The sequence below is a fragment of the Macrobrachium rosenbergii genome, chromosome 10 (genome assembly GCF_040412425.1).
Source record: "Macrobrachium rosenbergii isolate ZJJX-2024 chromosome 10, ASM4041242v1, whole genome shotgun sequence".
Classification (NCBI taxonomy): domain Eukaryota; kingdom Metazoa; phylum Arthropoda; class Malacostraca; order Decapoda; family Palaemonidae; genus Macrobrachium; species Macrobrachium rosenbergii.
Genome location: NC_089750.1, coordinates 25082553 through 25087552, shown reverse-complemented (window position 1 = coordinate 25087552; position 5000 = coordinate 25082553). Strand labels below are relative to the sequence as shown.

At 43.4% G+C, this 5000-nt stretch overlaps 1 protein-coding gene across 1 annotated transcript in view; it reads right to left on the bottom strand.

The window, feature by feature from the left end:
• Positions 1-5000, bottom strand: part of LOC136842292 (uncharacterized) — a 62066-nt gene that overhangs the window by 17874 nt on the left and 39192 nt on the right. The window lies entirely within an intron of this gene.

Here is a 5000-nt window from a genome sequence, read left to right as displayed (position 1 = left end):
GCAAGGTCAAGATCTAAATTAGTTCATCCTTTTGCCCAGCGCAGTACGGGTAAACACTTTTAGTCACTGGCGACGAACGGTTAAACTCGGCATCTGTTATGACTTAGTTTTCGTTAACGACTTTTCTGTTTTTGCTGTCTCTGTCTTTATCAGTGATTTTCTGTATGCCCTTGTGCGTATATCAAAGTATTTAGTTTATTCAATTATAGACTAGTTTCTATTATATATATATATATATATATATATATATATATATATATATATATATATATGTATATATATAATTACGTATTTTGATTTGTGGAACCTTACCTGCTCGTTCCTGGCCTCATATGCTCCACAGATTTTTTATGCAAATAAGAAAGAAGTGAAAATGATAACAGGAGGAGTAGGAATGAGACCCAGGGACAAGTTAATACATATATTTACACTACAAATAATTGATTACTGTGAGACAAGCAATGGCAATTAAACTGAGTACTATGATACAAGCATGGGCATGGAATTTAGTCAAAGCAAGGCTCTTCTGTGAGCAATGAGATACAGGGATGTGTGCTTGGAACAGTCAATGCAGCTTCACACAACCTCAATATTTAGAGCTGAATTAAGGCAGCCTCCAGCACCTTCCAAAAGCAGCTGGGTCAAGTATCCAAATTAATCACAAATCTCACTTCATGGAAGGTTTTACGTTATTCAGGAATTCACCAATCATGAGAAGGGATGATGGAAAAGATCATTTGTTCAAGGGGATTGAATCGAGACTTAAGAGCAAGGGAGTTTGGAGGAAGAGAGCTTAGTAAGAGGCGAGTAAAGTGGAGCAAGGGGGAATCTGGAAGCATGGAGGCTGAATCTGGTTCAGACAACTTTTACTGTATTAATTCATTCTAGCACAAAACTAGAAGTGAAGCTGCAGACTTCGAGGGTGTGGTATACTGAGATTGTCATCCTCCAGCAATTCCAAAAGCTCTCCTGTTGTCACGTGTGTGAATCAAGCATGGCCCTTTCTAGAGGTTATGAGGAAGTCGGAGGGAGGAATACGCACACTTGGTTGTGAGGTCAAGGTGCTAATAAAGAAGCATGGCCTTAGATGCACCCTCTCTTATCTGGTTGGGCAGAGGTTGCCAGTAAAAGTTTATCTGAAAGAATTTGGCCTCACAGTAAACGTGGAAAGATAAGGGCAAAATTGGGGGTCGGAAATTAACTATCTGGGACCCTTCAGGTCATGGGTAAAAAATGCAAAACACACTAAATGTCTGGTTCTTTCCTAAAGCGGGAAAGACGTATTTATTAAGACAGCCCGAGATATTTATGACAGCTCCCTGTTTAAGCACAATTTCCAGGCCCTTACAGGTCAGAAAGTCTGCAGGCAAGGGCTGCTGCCTTAATTCCAAATAGTCAAATCGGACCCCTTAATATAAAATTAGAATTTTAATAATAACTTAAAGTTCTGTCAATGAGTGTTTGCTCATTCCTGGAGAAGGATTACTCTAGCTTTACTTTAGTTAGTAAATAAAGTTTAATCTGAGACAGCACGCATTAAAAGGATTGTGGCATGATGAAGTGAGTACTGTAATTTGGCAATAGAGCAGGTTAATGATTTAAACTTGATTCGTAAAATAAAGTGCGCAACTGTATACCTAAGCACATGAGCATGCAAGATAAGAGAATACAAGTAATTAAAATGGAGCTAGGACACGTCCTCAACTGTGCTGGAGAACAGTCTTAGGTAATCAAAAAAATAGATGGTTCAATATACAACCCATAGCTATGGTTACAGGTCAGGGGACAACCTAGGCACCCTCCTCTGGGCAAGGTGCCAGGATTGCTTTAATTATGGTACTGCTATAATATAGGACACGAGTGCCATGAGAGTTCGGTGGCTCTGTTAACTACCTGGACCTTATGACCCATACTCCTCTTCTTTGATTTCCTTCAAACCTTAGGCTGAGGTTTCCTAGTGGGAACCTGGAGCCTGAGAGGACCCTTGGGTTAGGCCAGGGCTCGCAATAAAACTACCCTTGGGACCTGAACCTGAAGTGAATATGGGTGATGATGAAGAAGAGGTGTCTGTAGGTGTGAGAGGCTTGCAGGTTGCAAGGCCCAACTCAGGCACGGGTTGCAAGACTGCACCGGGGGACGAGCTTCCGCTGTGGTCAGGGAAATCTGGAAAAGACCAGACTGAACTGCGGGCTGGCTCACCGCCGGGCATTGCTAGCGGTGCCAGGCCGGTAGACGAGAGGGGGGAATGGATTGGGATCTCCTGAAGGGAGACTGACAGCATGCTCTGGCACTGGCACTAAGGCTGGCTCAGGCACAGGCTTTGGAGAGGAGACATATGTGGCATTGGTGCCAAGAGTGCCAGACACCAATATGGGTATATGTTGCAAAGAACCAGAATATGGCTCTGGCTTGGGCTCAACGACTGGACTGGGCGGAGCACTATACTGGCCAGGTATAGGCACTGGCTGTGACTCAATGGCAGGACTTGAATGAACATCAGCTCCTGACAGAGACTTGAAGGGGGATGGATCAATGGAATTCCCAGAAAGGGGCTGAAGAGAGGGTCCTGTCATAGGAGGAGGTCATAGCCTCCAGGAATCTTATTGGCTACTCCAAGCGTACAAATCCTAATTTTGTGGGGCCTAGTGACCCTCAATCGGACAGTCAGGAGTGTCAGCCTCCAATTATCGATGCCTTCAATAGTTATAGGCTTGTTATCTTCAATGGTGGCCCCATTGGGTAACTTGTCTTACCTTATATGGGAGATTTGCGTGCCAGTGCCCTCAAATGCAGAGACCTGTTGAATGCGATAACGACCTCGAGGAGGCGCAACAAAAATAGGCCCTGAAGCTGGGGGTCCTGAAGAGGATGAATGAGTGGCTGCCAGAGCAACGGCGATGGCAGATTTCTTTCCAGGACAATCCTTGAAATTTGTGGAATGTCCGTACTGCTTACAAGTGTGGCAATAAACCTTGCTAAAATCTCTACGAGAAGCAGTTACAGTATGGGTAGGCTGGGAGTTCTGATTAGAGGGGGCTTTGATATGAATCCCCCTTTAGCTTTATACTGGGCTTCCTAATACCCTATTTTCTTATAATAAGTACATACAAGCAGTGATGAAGATGGTCCATTTTTCGGTTGGACTGACAAGGCAGTGGGGTCAGGAGGTGCTGGGGGATGAGTGGTACTGCTTATATGCATCGGCCAGGCAGCAGCAGTCAGTGAATAGTCTTGGCTGTTTCTCACTAATTTGTAGAGCCAAGGGGCCAAGTGCATAATGGAGGAAGTCCTCAAGCTGGAGTCTACTCAGCAAGTCCTCAGACTCCTTGCACTCCAAGGCGTTGATCCACTGCTGCAAGGCATGGGTCTTTTTGTAGGACCAGTTGGACCAGTTTTAACTAACCCCCTTGGCAGGACCTTGCCATCGTTGCCTCCAATGTTCAGGTGTAATCTCATATGACGTTGCTACGACCTTTCTGACCACCTCAAGGTTTCCCTTGTCACCATTTTCTAAGGAATTTGGGGTGCCCTGACCCTTTCCGGCATGTGTTTTGCTAGGATCATGGCCTTCTTGGTTTCAGTTGGATTGTACTCAGAGAAGAGGGTTTCCACATGTTCCAGCCACACCTCTGGCTCTGTGTCATTCCAGTGAGGCACAAGGTGGCTGATATTTGAGATAATGTAAGGAGCAGAGACCAGCAGTGGATGGTTGGCTCGGTGTTGGGCCAGCACCATGGCACTGTCCTGCTTGGACTTTTTGAGCTCGAGTTCCTTCTCCTTCAAGTCTAATTGATACTGTTGCTCCATCTCCTCCTTTTCTTCATGCTGTTGCTCCCTCTCCTTCTCCTTTTCTTTATGCTGTCACTGCATCTCTTTCTCTTCTTGTCTCAGCTTTCCCAGCTGCAATTCATGCTCACTTTCCTCTTCCCTGGCTTTCTTAGTGGCAGCTACCTGCTCTTGGACCCATCGTGCCAGCTGTTCCCCTTTTAATGCCATACTTTTCCCTACCCCCGTGAAGGTTTTGCACTCCTCAGTGAACATGTTGCTGATGGTTAGAGTGGGGTCTGTTAATTCCTGCTTCGGGCATTTCCCTGTTTGAGCATGGAAACACAGATCCTGTGTGGGAAGAAGAGGGATCAGCCGAAGAACAAGTGTCTTGGGAAAAACAGCTTAAGTTAAGAGCTCTGCAGAGGCTTAGTGAGGGAAAAGTACTGACCCTGACTCATTTAATGGACAAAACTTAATTTACAGAGAGTCGGCCCTTAAATGCTCCCGGTTTCTCCGTGCTGTTTCTCTACAATTAAGCATAGAGGGCTGCGAAGAAGAAAGAGTACTTATAGCAATATATATATATATATATATATATATATATATATATATATATATATATATATATATATATATATATATATAAGCATTGTGTGAGAAAGCTGCAATTGCAACAGAAGTATTAAGTCAAAAATATTTGCAATTTACTTTTCTCAAACTAACCAACGACAGCAATTTGACATATACACTTTTTAACAATTAATATAAATTAACAGATTTAATGGTGAAAGCGTTCGAGATTCACTGCAGAAAAGTTTACAGATATGGTTAAAAGTAAATACATATCATTCACTAACCTGTTTCTTTTTATCTCTGAAATATTTACGATAATTCGCATTCTTCTCCCGTTTTACCTGGTTCGCGAGGATTTAAATGAGCAATCAGAATGTTGCTTTTCAGGTTACTAACACGACATATTCTGAAGTGATGAACAATCAATACAAGGTGGAGGGGAGGGGGGGCGGGGAAGAGGGATGAATTAGGGCAAGACGTAATAAGCTTCATCTCATTTGGGTAAGCGCTGTTTTTCCACGCAACAATGCATTTATTATTTAACATGAAACAATTTTATTCCTCTTATATACAACTTTTCCCCTAGGCAGCAGTTTTTCAAAATCAGCGAAATTCAGAAATCCAGTGGCCAGAAGAAAAATGCTCGAGAGAGGAAGAAA